General features: G+C 45.1%; 1 protein-coding gene across 14 annotated transcripts in view; it reads right to left on the reverse strand.

Annotated features, from left to right (window-relative positions):
- Lpp (LIM domain containing preferred translocation partner in lipoma) overlaps positions 1 to 15,005 on the reverse strand; it is an 847,859-nt gene that overhangs the window by 794,763 nt on the left and 38,091 nt on the right. Inside the window, exon 1 of one of the 14 annotated variants that reach the window (XM_013072115.3) lies at positions 6,117 to 6,380. The exons of the other annotated variants lie outside the window; for them this stretch is intronic. The gene's annotated coding sequence lies outside the window, so the exon portion shown is untranslated. Of the gene's footprint in view, positions 1 to 6,116; positions 6,381 to 15,005 lie in introns of those variants that run through there. 14 annotated transcript variants of the gene reach the window in all.

Below are 15,005 nucleotides of genomic sequence, written 5' to 3' on the forward strand. Positions count from 1 at the left end.
GACTAGACCAGTTTAAGGATGAGTGAGCAAAGACATAAGGAAGTCCACAGTGGACATGTACTGGCATCTGGTTATGAGAGGCCTTGGACACTAGGGTAGGAGTCCTTGCTTAATGCCCTTAAATACTGGAGAAATAATGCATTTCAAATGCAGAATATTGGCATGGTTTCAGCTTTACTTGGGATTCTGTGTTCCAGTGCTATGGCCAAGCAAATAGCCTTTCAGGAGCTGGGCCAGAATCAGGAATAATGGGTATCCAGGTCCTTTCAGATCAGAGCACAAGACATTGTTCCCTGGCTTTGACTTTAGGGATATAAAGTTCTATACTGATTTCATGAATCTTGGCCTTGACAGAAATTACTAGGGTTCACTAAGTAATTTCCACCCCCAGCTTGGAGCCTAAGTACCCCCAACTGGTGAACACAGCACAGAGAATGAGGTGGGAAGCAAAAAATTAAAGGAACTCTATGTCACTCTTGAATTTCTATTCATAACTATAGAATCTTGAGCAAGTCACTTCCTTATAATGAGAGCGGTTTGCTCATTTATAAACTGAAAACAATAATACTTAAAGAGCTTGGTTCTTGTGAGAAAAGTTGATGAGACTGAATATGAGAACTTGTGTTCCTTCTACGTGTAGGCCCACATGTTTATAAGAGGAGTCCCTCCTCCCGACAGCCATCATGTTGCTAGGGGCAATATAAAAACTGCCCAATCCTCCTGGAGAAGTGGTCTAAATCTGGAGTTGTCAACAATTTTTCCCCTGCTGAAAATTGAGCTGTATTCCCCAGGCAAGTCATTACATCTTTTTGTGCCAAATTGTTTTCATCTTTTAAATGACCCAGTAATCCCACTTTGGGCAATATACATAAGGGAATAATCCAAAAGGAAAAAAGCAGGCAATTTGTTCAGAGATGTTATTCATAGCACTATTTCTAGCTCTTTCTATATCCCTCTATTATAGCACTTATCTCACTGTGCTGTAATTATCCACTCTCTTCCATACGCCTCCAAATTATCTTTGAATCAATCCCCAGCACCTAGCACAATGCCTGGCATACAGTAAGGACTCAATAAATGTTTGTTGACAGAATGGATAATAGAAAGAAATCTTTTTAAAAACTTGAGAGAACAAAAATAAGACATAGTTTTTAAGAGGTGAAGTTAAATTGACTGTTTTGTTTTTTTTTCAGAAAACCTGGTATCTTAACACTGCAACTATCTGAAGAGAGTGTGAGGAAGCTTTGGGAATAATTATTAGATGATTTACAGTAGTTTATGATCTCGGAGGATGTCCTGGCTTCGATCAGTTTTAGTATAAGATGGGCATGGGACACTCAGGGTTGTAAGCTTCATGCAAGGTCACTTTGGCCTCCTAGCTAAAGCACAAGGCTCAGTTAAAAATCTTTGATTCTCGATCTGACTCAGCCATTACCTAGCTATGGGACACTGAGAAACTATCTACCTTCTCTGAAATCAGTTTCTCCACTGGAAAAGGGAGTGTTTCCGGGAATACCCAGTCCACTAAACAGAATCAAAGAGAGGAGGCAGCGTCCAGCAAGCATAAGATCAAGTGTGAATGAAGAAGGAGGGCTGAGATATGCCCTCCCTGCACACAGTCCTCAAACCATGGTGCAGCTTTGGTGCCCCAGCTACCTTGGGCTCTCGCTGAGCCTACGTGACGGGTGTTGGAAGGCTCCTCATGGGAAAAGGAGACTGAAACCTTTGTCAGAACAGGGAGAACATTCAAAAAAAAATAAGAACTGGGGATGTGGCTCAGTGGCAGAGTATGTGTTTAGCATGTGCTAGGCTCTGGGTTTGCACCCTAGCACCACAAAAAAAGAAAAAGGAGAGAGGGGGAGGAGAGGGGAAGGCAGAAGAAAAACTAGTAAGTCAAATACGGCCCATAAAGTCAACATCACTCAGAAAGTTCCGTGCTCTTGGTGGGAAAAAATGCTTTATAAAAATACCCAGGGAGAGCGAAAGAAGCTGCACTGTCTGCAGGGCTGATTCTGGGGCATTCCAACAGCTCTCGGCCAGGAAGTCAGAAGCAGGAAGCCGCTGCCCTGGGTTCCTTGGCACAAAGCTCAAGGTTAGAAACCAAAGCGGACAGTGTACACACTCTCTTGGGTCTCGGAATTCCAGTTGCTCATGTGTGCAAACCTGCTGGGTCTGTTTAGTCTGACATTTCTCTGAAGGAAATAGCACATGATGTCCTATTCACAATCCCTCCAAAGCTCGTCTGGAGTCCACCCAGAACTTCTCTCCTGCCCACCTCTGCAGCCCTACTCAAAGTATCACCTCCTCTCGCCTGGAGTATGGCAAAAGTCTCCTCCTAGCTGTGTGTGTGTGTGTGTGTGTGTGTGTGTGTGTGTGTGTGTTACTGAGGACTGAACCCAGGGCCTTCACACTGAGCTACATTTTTCATTTTGAGAAAATGTCTGTAAGTCACGCAACTGCCCAGACTGAGCTTGAGCTTGCAGTCCTCCTGCCTCAGTCTCCAAGGGAGCTGGGATGACAGGAGTGCTCCACCTGGCCCAGATCCTTCTAGCCTCTGCTTCTATTCTTGACTCAGCCTTAAAATGAACCAAATGTCTATGAAACTTAACTGGGATGGTTCCTATCCTACCTGGGCTCAGGTCTCCTGCCTGCTAACTCCTCCCAGCCCCTGCTGGTTCCACACTCCTGCTTCTTCCCCTGCACCCCATGGGCCGCCAGGACAGCGTGCCTTGTGCCCTTGTGGCAGGAGCGCATGGCCACCCATGGTGCTCTGCATGACGTTCCCAAGGCGCTGGGGCTTTCGGACCTCAGCCTGAACCCCAGCCCTGGGGGCCCGGCTCCACACAGCCCTGTGCCCCCGTGAGTCCTCCCCTGATTTCCGGGCTCATTTCTTTTTTGTTGTTTTTGGGGGGGTTTTTTTGGTACTAGGGATCGAACTCAGGTCCTTGCACTTGCGCAGCAGGCGGCTAAACCACTGAGCTAAATCCCCGGCCCGGGCTCATTTCTTACTGGCCTGCCAACACTCTCGCTAAACCCTGCGCTGCGATACACCCTCGGGGCACACCATCCCCGCAGCGGCCAAGCTGGTGGGCTCCCGGATGCTAAAGCGCGGGAGCTTCTGGGAGCCGCAGGGCTGGACACTGTTAGGCCTTGTGGAACTCCTGGGGGACAGGACACAGCACCTGGCCGTGGGAGGCCCAGAGACTTAGAGACGCACTGTGTGGACCACTAGGGCCCACCGATCACCACACCCAGGTCTCATCTCATCTCGGTGAGATCAGGGAAACACAAGAAGAAGCCAATGGGAAACACTGACTTAGGCTGGGTCCGAAAAGCACACCTCCAGCCCTCTGCAGACCCCAAAGAACACAGCACTACAACTCATGCCGTTTATTTCCATGTTCTGCCTTCCTCCAGCAAAGACCCAGTTTTCCTGATATGGTTCATGATATTTAAGAAAATGAGGGAGGGAGCCTGGAAAATAGACAGGAAAGGGAAGATGGGTATGAAAATCATGAGCCATACGAAAAAATAAGGTAAATGAAGCAGAACATGGATACGAAAAATAAGAGCCCAAAGTCTCACACTATTTGCCAGAGGCAGGCTTCAAATCTGGCTTGGAGCTTCCCAGAGGCCAATATAAAAACAAAGCAAAATATCTGTGTAGAACCCTCTAGAAAACTCGGTGTATGGAAATGTCACAGCAGTGAGTGAGGAGGTGTCACTATCCAGTGGAGCAGCACCCTGTTTTGTCACATTCTTGCTAACAAGAATCCGCTGTCTGCTGGCTCCTGATCCCAAGCATTTTGAAGTCAAATTGCTTGGGTTCACATCACAAATCACTACTGATTACGTGACTATGTGCAACTCACTTAGTCCTCAGAGCTTCATTCTTCTTCTTCTATAAAATGCAAGCAAAAGATAGTACATAAACAGATAAACAAAATGTGGCCTATCCACACAGTGTAAGCCTTACGAGGAGAAATTCGGACACACTCCAAAATGCTGTGTGATTCTACTGAGGTGCAGTGCCTAGAGTAGTCACATTCAAAGGGACAGAAAGGGCGTGCGGGCTGCCGGGAGCTGAGGGAAGAGAGAATGGGAACTTGTCAACTGTGGGCACAGAGTTTCAGTTCTGCAAGATGTAAAGAATTTTGGAAAATGACTATGCACATATTGCAAAAGTACCTATTGCCGCTGAACTATGCATTTAAAAATTGTTAAAATGTTAAGTTTTATTTTATGTGTATTTCACCAAAGTTAAAAAAAAATAAAATAAAATGAATAGTACCCACTCACAGGCAGCTGTAGCGGTGACTCTATAACTTTAGGAATGTTTAGCCCATGCATGGTACCCAGCCAGCAATCGACTGGGGCAGTTGATCCTATTAACAGTATCAGTGTTCACACTGGTATTACCAACCCTGACTTCCTAGTGCCTTTATCTCTCAGCGTAACAGGAAAACACCCTCAAGTCTCCATTTTTCAAGGCAGTCAGTCTCCTCTCACCTCACTGCAGAATCCACAATACCCGCCCCACTACACGGGGCCAGAGTCGAGACAGGCTGTGTGCAGGACCTGGGAGTCCAGGCAAGTTCCTTCCTCCCCTCGCTTCAGAGCTGCTTGCCCTCCTTTCTGCATGGACAGAACAAATGTAGGTCCCGGAGGAATCCTCTGCTCCCTGACCTCCACCACCTAATGCCACTGGCAGCAAAGTGCTTCCCCCAAACACAGCTCTCTCTACTCCTTCCCTGAGGTAGGAAGGGAAGCCCCAAGCTGACTGGAAACAGATCATACCACAGACATCTGATGACGGCCTTGCAAAATCTAGGGGGTCAGAGTGTGGTACCTTCTTATTCTCTGTCTTCCTCCAGTTACCTCAAAGCAGACTAAAATCGTGTGTGTGTGTGTGTGTGTGCGTGTGTGCATGCATCTGTGTGTGCATGTGTGTATGTGTGTGTCTGTCGAGTCTAGTCAGAACTAGGGCTCACCGTTGAATAAGAATAATACTCTCGAATTGTCACAGCTTCACAAATAGCCATAGAGACACGGAGAGAAAGCCCTGTTTAATTCTTCCAAGGCCTGTGCAGAATAGTCACCGTCACAGATGAATCAGAAATGAAAGTCTACACTACTGAGTTCTGCCTTTTGAACAAGCTGTCCTCCCCTTTTAGGAAAGAAAAATATATAAGCAGCAAAGGAAATCAGAAGGTCACATTTAAACAACATTCATATGACCAAAAGGGGAAAAAAAGCCAAGTAGAAATCTTGGAAGGAAAAAAAGGTGAAATTTAAAAAAAAAGAAAAGAAAAAGAAAAAGGAAAAGAAAAACCAAGAATAAATTCAAGCAGCTGAGCCCACAGCGGACACTGAAAAGAGGTTTGAACTGGGAGCCATAGGCTCTAGCCCTCCATTTCTCAGCAACTAAATCAGTAGTAAATGGGGGTCTCAGCATCTGCCGGTCTCCCCCTCTATGAAATGAGCATATGCTTTTGCCTTGTCTGCACAGCAGCATAAGTCTGGTGGAAGGAGAATGAAATGACAGAGTTCTAGGTTCTAATCCTACCTAATTAGCCATGCATCTTCAGGGCCAGTGAGCCTTGCTCACTGGGGCCCCTGCCCTTCATCATGCTGTAAGGAGAGAGATGAGACTGAATCTTCTCTCAGTCTTTCCAACTCCGACAACTCCTCAGAAATACACAACGTTCTGCATGCAAGGGGCAGACACCATAGGCCAACATGTGACATTCTCTTAATTCCAACCATAACTCTGCTTTTCAAGGTAAAACTACCCCTCCCCAAGTGTCTACCAAAATCTCTTTTGGCTTTTGGCTTTAGCCTTGGCCATCAGGCAGAGGACACTCCCAAATTTTCATCCTACTCAACTCTAGTTAGGCCTCAGGTGGCAGAAAGTATCTGCCTCATGATTTTTATATACAAATAGAATTTCCCCTCAGGCAGATCCCATTTCTGAGAAGAATCCCCCTGGGGAAGCGGCTATCCGTCCCCAAATTGAAGCAGCTAGCGTTCCCAGCAAAATCTCCTGTCACCATGCAAGCGAGCCCCAGGTCTGCAGCCAGAAATGCCATTTGCTCCAGCAATAATGATGTACTTACTCGAGGAGGTCAGGCCCACAGGCAGCTGGCCTTGAGCTCTCCCTCGCTCCCTCTCACAGGCCCTTAGTCCCCGTACAGGACACAGCAAGGCAGTGGCCCTGAAGCCCGAGGGGAACAGAACTGAGACATTCTCTCCCCAACCTCCAGAACAAGGGGCAGAGGAATGGAGGGGGGAGGGTAGAGGCAGCAGCAGGGAGAGGGGGGCGACTTTGTTTCTGGAAACAAGAATTCAAATCCTGCTTCTCCTAAACCCTGAGTCACCTCCTTCTCTTCCAATAGATCAGTGTGGTGGGTAAACATTGCCAAATATGGAGAAGCCGGCTAGAGGATGTCAGAAAAATCACCCTTCTGTCCTCTGGCACTTGAAGAACTTGCCCGACATAAGACAGAATTCCTTACTCGGAGTAAATTATTAGCCCACAGAAGTGGAGTCTCGGCCAATCCATACTGTTCTACAATAGGAAAAAGCCGCCCCCTCCCTACCAAGGCAGTCATTGGTTTGAAGCCTTTATTTTAGGTTCACCTGTGGAAGGGACAATCCAAAATACAGCAGTGTGAAGTATGATGATCAGTCTGACGTTCTTGGGCTGGGGGTCCTCCTGAAAACTCAGTTTAGCATGAGTTCTTCAAGAGTCCTGCACCAGGCTTGAAAATGCAGAATAAAACCAGACTGTCAGCTGAGCACTGCTGTTGGGGGGGGGGGGGGTGCGCAGTTTAATTTGTAAAATTAATCCTGTCCCTGAGGTCCTGTGAATGCTTGATGACGAAGTTGAATCAGGGAAGCAGAGCAGGAATGAATATGGTCTAAACCTGACTCCAAACTGGATCAGAGGAGAAAGAAAGAGAAGAGAGTTTGGGGGAAGTGGGGGTGTGAAGACACAGGGTGTACACAGGGAAGGGAATGCCACTGCCATGTCCATGGCTTTGGGGGGTCAGACGAGCCCTTCATCGGAGCCATCTCCCATTTCCTAGCTCTCCTGCTTGAACCCTGAAGCTGCTTGCTCTCATCCCAGGGGGCCCTCAAGCCACAAACAGCTCTGCGCAGGGAGGGAGAGGACCCAAGACCTAAACCCGAATCACTCCGTACGAGGTTGTACAAGTCTGCAGTTTGCGTTTTCTCATGTAGAAATTTTGTAGATGCCCTCAAATTCTCCAACTATGCACTCGAAAAGCAGTTTCTGCTTGTTCTACATAGCATATAGTCAATTGCACCGTGATGTGGATGACTCGTGTTATACTTTAACAAGCACACCACAAACAAGTATTTCCTAATTATTGCATGTTTAATAAATGAACCCAAATATAAGTGACCATTCAAATTGGTAAGGAAACAGAGTCAAAGAGCCTTCTACCACACACCAGAAGCAGAACTCAGTGAAGAGTTCTCAATCCTGCAGCCTTCTCAGAGAGTCTAGGCGGGAGGCAGAAGAGAGTGAGGGATGCTCCTCATTCTTTCAAGAATAGAGAGTTTCTTCCAGTATCCCAACAGGGGAACCACAGCAGAGGAAAGAGATATTTCATGGAAAATAGTTGTCTAGGGATGATGGCCTGGGAGCTTTCAAAATCAAGGTCCATGGAGTGAGTTTCAGGCATAGATGTGAAAACCAGAATGCAAGTGTCTACATTTGCTCTCCATTGAGCAAATATTTGGAGGTCAGTTTCCTTGTTTACAAAAGGACTTTTCATCTCCTCCTATCTGTGTCCCCCTCTTCCTCTATGCCACTGGGAACTTCCAGTCCAATGCTTGACTGTGTATGAATCCCCACCCCATGGTATCCCTACAGCCTTCCATAAGGCAGAGATGATTATCTCCTGCAGCTCCTAACTCCAGCTCTCCACCACAAAGTTCTTCCTTATATGGAACCAAAATCTGGCTCCCTGGCCTTCAACCTCCTGCTCCTCAGGCTGCTTCTTAGGACCACATGTCAACGAATGCCTGTCTCATTGGTTTGGAATTCCTGTAGGTGACTATGTATACAGAAACAAAGCTATCCAAGATCTCAGCCCTCAGTCATGCCCGCTGTTCTCCTGAACACATCAGACTGCTGACTCCTCCTGCATTTGCTGCCAACTTGAAATCCATTCCTTTTGGGTTTTTCCAATGTGCTACCACTAACCAGCCCATTCAGCATCTGTACCAGTGGCCATGTGGACTCACAAAATGTACCCTATAAAATCCAGGCAGATGTATTTCTTCAGTGAGAAACTAAAGAAGAGTGACCTTCACAACGCGCTGTTCATCCACCTTCTGCTGCACTGTGCTGCCCCTGCCACACTCCACCCTTACTGGATGAAGCTCAGATTGCCCATTCCCAGCACCCCATGACTGCACTGCTGCCTTGCCAGACCTAAAACCACCTCCAAGATACAAGCCTGCTCCAGAGGAAACAGAGAGGGAGAAAGAGAAAAACAGAGACAGCGAGAGACACAGACAGATGGAGAATGAGAGAGTATTCTGTAGGAAAAGGGGCTTGCAACCCAATTCTGAGGATAACAAAGCAGGGCCATGGGTCAGTTTGCTAATCACAGGGTTGGAAGCCTGCGATTGTTGAGAACTCTGAACCTTAGGATTTTTCTTGTTTTGTTGGTTTGGAAGGAAAGCTGTTCTTTGCTTCCAAAGTTCTAACCCACTACCTGAATCCAAGATTCATGTAGTAAAAATCATCCCCACATTAGAAGTGCACTGTACCATACACTAAATGCTTTTCCAGACAGTGTCATTTAACCCTTAGTAACAATTATTTCTGAGGATACCCCCAAAGTTATCCAACTATGCACTCTAAAAGCAGTTTCCACTTGTTCTACACAGTATATAGTCAATTGCACACTTATGTTGATGACTTGTTTTATACTTTAAAGACCATACCACAAACAAATACTTCCTGTTTACTGCATGTTTAATAAATGAACACAAATATTAGTGACCATTCAAATAGATGAGGAAACAGGGTCAAAGAACTGGGGACAGTATTACACCCCATTTACTAATGGGAAAACTGAGGTTCAGAAAATTTTAGTACATTCCCAAGGTCAAACCAAAAGTAAGAAGCAAAACATCTTCCAGTTCCAATGCTGCCTCATACTAGCTGCCTGACCTCTAACTAACTGTTTAATTTTTCTAAATCTCAGTTTCTACACCTGAAAATTAGAGATTAAAATAGGACTCTGCCTCCCTCTCAGAGCAGTTATAAGGATCAAATGAGATAATGGGAGCAAAAGCCCTATGGAAAAGAGGAAGGCATTATAAAGTGTAAGGGATTATTGTGTGATTACTTGCAAATGACTGCGCATTCCATTGCAAACACAAAGAGCAGTGAGGTCATTCGTAAGACAAAGAAACATTAAGGCTCTGGGAATTAAAGGAGAAGGATATGCTGTTCTACAGGGCTAGGTCTATATGCTGCTCACTCTTGCAGTTCAAAGCTCAGCAGCAGCTGTCAGATTTTCAAGCTCCAAGTCACATGTCTACAGGATGACAGCTCAAGACAAAAATCTCCCTTTCAGCTAAAAGCAAATGCTTGGTCAAAAAGAGGTAAAAGAGATGGACGTTTCGAGGACCCCCTGAGATTCACAGTTCCGGAAACATGGCCTTCGATGTTTCCCTTGGAGAAGTTGTTAGAAACACAGGCTCCAGTCTCTCTGAAATAAGCCCACAGGGAAATAAATGTACAGTAAAGAGCTATTTACCAGAGAGCACTGAGGAAGCACCCAAGCATGAATTAATCAAGGGCACGAGGTATTTCAGTTGCAGATACCAAAATGATAGTAAATCTCCAACCCATTAAACCTCCTGGCCCAGCTCACACAGGCTCAACTGGGAAATCTGGCAGTCCAGGCAGCAGGTAACAGGCTGAGCAGCAAATGAGGCTCATTTACATCCAAGCTCTTGCTACAGATCACCCTAGGGACCAGAGGGGTCCCCAGTGCCCCTAAGAGAACAGACACGGGTACAGCCTTCTTCAGGCCTCTCCCAACCCACTAATTGTCAGGATTCTCCTCCATTCCTGCATGGCATCAGGTTATTGCTGTCTTATGGAGGGGCCAATTCTTCCCCAGAAATCCATTCCCACAGCTGATGATGAACACAGACATGGACAGTGATTGTTTTCTCCTTTGCATTTCATCCTTTGCTTCCTGGTGTGGAACATTTCAGAAAAGCATTCAATTCGTTCGTTACACAGGTGTGTGAGCACCTACTATGGGTGTGTGCTGGAACCTCTAGGGATGCCACAGCAAAGGCTGTGAGATGCAGACAACTTCCAAGAGCTCACAAACCTGCTACAAGAGAGAGACTGATGGTTACAGAGGACGGGATGTGCCCAACACCATGAGTTCCTTGATTTCCTTCCAAAGGCCGTGTTAGACTTGGGGGCTAGGTATGAAAAGAGCATGAGGCAAGGGGCAAAGGTGAAGGCCAAAGGGAATTCCAGGCAAAAGGAAAGATGTGAACCTAGGCAATGAGAATGTATGTCCAGGAAAGAGTAAAGAACCAGCCGCACTTAGAAGACATACAGGCCTTAAGGAGAGAGGTGCGCAGATGAGTAGATAATAAACAGAGGCAACTCAAAAAGGGAAGCTGATACCAATGTGTTGCAGCCATCGGTGATTATATTCTATTTCTAAAAGTGGAGTTATTTATTTTTTGAGAAGCAAAGTTTTGATCACACCATTGATAAAATTTAAAAACATAGAAGCTCTTTGGTTCCTCACTGCCAAATAACCATAATCACTGTTATTTAATGACTGTTTACTCTGCTAGGTATTATACTAAGAAGGGTAGAGATAGTATCTCATGTAATCCCAGCAATAACTCCCCGACAGGAAATGACTGCTTAAAGGAAAAGTAGATGTACAGATCCAGCTATAGTAACGCATGAGGACGAAATAAACTAATTCATAGGGCAAAATCAACCCCTTACAAGTCAAGACTGTACTATCCTATTTCTGTCTTCCTTTCCCATTGCCCAGATTCTGCCCATTTCATTGTACAATATGAAATCCTCTTCACTCAACAAGCATGAACATTAATCATATATAACAAACATACTACTGTCAGAAATAGTTGAGAAAATTTCTTATTCATTTGTCTCCCAACCAGTACCCTGGTATCAGACACCAGGCCTTTGTTTGAGCATCAGGCACACAGTGGACACTCAATAATCATATGGATTTAGACAAATAATGTCTTTGAAGGTTGGGCCAGGAAGGTAACACCATATAATCATTTTAACTCTTTTTGTACAGGTATTGAACGAATCTCAGCACGATTTCCAGGATCCGAGGAAGACACAGACAGGTTGATGCAGATCAGGTCTGGGACAGGCTCACAGGTCTGCAGCTACTCAGACCTGCAGGGCCCTGAGTCTACCGCTGGTTCTCCAAAAGCCTCATACTGGAATGTGAGTTACAGGAGGTGCTTCTAACAAAACATCACAGAGTAAAGGAAGTTTCAGGCTGGTCGTCTCAGTCCTGCAATGCCTCCCAGTTTGTGGCTTCTGCCAAACTTCTTCGACTTGAAATCTTAACGTGGAGACACTGGACTAGCACAGTGGTTTTCAAACTTTTTTTCCTAGCAGCAGAAATTTCCCCTTTAAGTGAATGCTTTGAGATGCCTGGCTTACAAAGTAGGTGAAAACAGAGCTACTCAGCTGGCTACAGTGCTCCTCTATGCCCCTCCTCTTCCTTCTCACCTCTTCTGTCACCTCAACCCCAGGGCAACTCCTGAGTCTCCCAGGCTCAGGATAGCACAGCTTGAAAACCACCAGTCTTCAGAGTCTTTCATAGTCCCTTCCAACTTTGCTGCAGCCACTCTAAAGATGCCTCCTTTCTAAGCAGCTCTAGGTTTTCACCAGTGAGACAGGTAATATATGCTAAGGATACAGTGTACCAGAAAAGAAGGAAGTCAAAAATAAGAAAATCTGAATTACAATCTATCTAGGACCTGTGTTCTCTCAGGCCAGTTGTTCAATCTCTCTAAACCTCAGTTTTCTCATCTGTAAGATGCCAACTCTTATTCAATTAAAAAGTTTCATGAGAAGGAATAGTCTAATTAGTAGAACTCCACCATAGATGCTGTGTTATGTTCACTCCACCCATGTATTTATCTACGTCCACAAAAGGAAAGGCAGGTAGTGTGTCCAGGGAAAAGGAGATGTGAATAACTAGCAAAGGTCCATTTCTTTCTTTGCTTGCTTGTGTATAAGTTCAACCAGAACAAACACTATGACCGCAATACACAATTACTGGAACACATTTTGGGTCCCGAATTCACTACAGCTCATCTCTGAAAATCTTAAAAGTTTGTCCCTGGAATCTCTGAAATGGTGGCCATCTTAGTATTCAGAAGGCATCACCAAGATGGATGAGTGTGGAGAAAAATAGTCTGGAGAATCCAGTGTTCCAGTCATCAGCACAGATGCAAGTGTTGGTTTTGGCATCCTCTCTCAGAGTGGCTGGAAAAGTCCTGTCTGTTCACTGAGCTTGATTTCCTTGTTTGTGAAATCTGGTGAAAACAATCCCACCTTGCTTCCATCCCATCACAATGTTGTCCAGAGCAAAGAGGTGGGCAGGCATGAAACCTCTTCAATGTGCAAGGCACACTTAAACCCGCTGGCAGTGGTTCTATGATGGGGTGTGGTCAGTGGCATCATCACTGACCTACCTGTTAGCTATAGTCAGTCCCACCATTTACCAGTCCACAAATATCCACATCATGGTAAGAAGAAATACTTCTGTATTTCTTTGTAACTGACAGAGTTTTTCACATGGCTCGCCTTTTCAAGTGTTATATCAGATACAACTAGTTCACCCATTTTACAATTGTACAGTAAGTGGTGAGCAGGAAGCCACACTGCAGCCTTTGGCCCCAGAGCCTCTGCACACGGCACTCATTCCCCCACGCAGGGCACAACTCAAGTCCTGCTATAAAGGTGCAGTGACCCTGGGCAAATCACTTCCCTTCTCTCAAGCACAGTTTCTTCATCCATAAAATGCAGGTTCTCAAGTCACCCTGCACATCCACACACCCTCATTTCTTTTCCTGGAAGACTTTAGAAAGGAAACCATTGAGAGGAACTGCCAAGGTGATGTCTCATGCGTTGCATATTTCAAAGGAAGAGAAATTGACCCAATGTCAAAAGGCCACCATGACCCTAGAGGATAGCACAGAACACACTGTGTGGCAGCCATCACCACCCACATGCTCCCCAAGAACAACTGAAGTCATGGTCACAGCGCATGAACCTTGTCAGCAAGTTTCTGGTTTGACTGGCAATTAAAACTAAGCTCAAGATGCAAGAGCATTAACATGAAGGACACAGTACGCACCCTGCATGCTTCATGGTGTAGGGGCTCCACGAGGGAGGCCCACGGAAGGATCTCTCTCTCCTTCGCAATTCTTGGGACATCCACTTCTCTCTTTAGTGCAGGCACCTACTGCTACTTGTGTGAGACCTGGAAGGCAGAAGTGAAAGGAAATCTTCCCGCCCCTATTTCTGCTAGCAAACTATATTGTGGAATGGTAGAAGTCAAAAAGCCACCCCATTTGGCAATCTAGGGCCTGGCTGCCAATTTTGGGGGTGGTGAGACATGGTACAGAGGCCTCTCCAATGGCTTCCTAACCCACCTCCCTTATCTCGGGACTGGAGGTGAGGAAAGAATTCTTAAACCCAAGAGCCCCAGACGTAACCTTCAGACTTCCACTATTCAATATTTTTCCTGGACTTATGATTGAACGATTCAAGAAGGAAAAAATGAGATCAATTAACTAATCATTCAGTCTTATTACTTTTTTATTGCAAACTTTGGTTTTCATTTTTCTTAAAAGAGACTCAGCCTATGAAATAAACTTTTCTGGTTTCTGGGAAAATGTACATATGTAATACATGCATATTAGGGCTGAGATACTGTCATGATAAATTAAGCATTTTTTATTACTACATGTTTGTAGTACATGACGTTTACACTCCTGGTGGGGAACTGGTACATGTAGAAAACATATCAAAATTCCCTTTTTTAATCCCTTTTCCCATCCCTCCTTCCACTCTCCATCTGCTTCTTGACCTTCTTCCTTTTTCTGTCCGTTTGCTGGACATGTTGACACTCCTTGTGGGGAGCTGGCACATGTATATAACATGTCTTCATTCCTTTTTCCTCCTCTTCCTCCCACCTCCCTCCTCCTCTTAACCCCTTTCCCCTTTGAGAAAGATCTATCTCCCTACTTCCTATTACCACTTTCTATTTTCTGTCTTTTATTTTGCTCTTTATTTATACTTTAGGTTTCCCATGTAAGAGAAGTCATGCGATATTTAAGCTTGTGTGTCTAATTTATTTCACTTAACATTGTGATCTCAAGGTATAACCACTGTCCCATGAATGACTCAAGTTTATCTTTACACCAGAGTAGTACTCTACTGTGTACGAATACCACATCTTCTTCGTCTATTCATCTGTAATGGACATATAGGCAATTTCCAAGATTTAGCTATTATGAGTTGTGCTACTATAAACACAGGTATGCATGTATCACTGTACTATGATGTCTTTAACTCTTTCAGGAAGACACCTAGAAGAAAAGTCTTATTTTTTATCTGCCCAAAATCCATCTCTTCCTATACCTAAGACCTTCTTCCTCACCTCTATGAAGGAAAGAAAACCATTTTACTTTATTATAATGAGCCAAATAGACCTAGAACTCTCAAAGTGACATAAGTAACAGGCAATAGGTTAATCAGAAGTACACAAACTAGTTTATGATCAGTGTACGCCCTAATTCATATCAAATGAAGCAAGCTTACTGCATAAATTTTTTTTCCTAAGAGTCCCTGACTCAGCTCGGGTTTTCCAGGTTTGCCCCTCAGCCATGCTTGCAGCATACAGGCCCGTGTAGCT

The sequence above is a fragment of the Heterocephalus glaber genome, unplaced genomic scaffold, assembly GCF_053883595.1.
Source record: "Heterocephalus glaber isolate CG9 unplaced genomic scaffold, H.glaber_assembly_v1.0 deba00001504, whole genome shotgun sequence".
NCBI lineage: Eukaryota > Metazoa > Chordata > Mammalia > Rodentia > Bathyergidae > Heterocephalus > Heterocephalus glaber.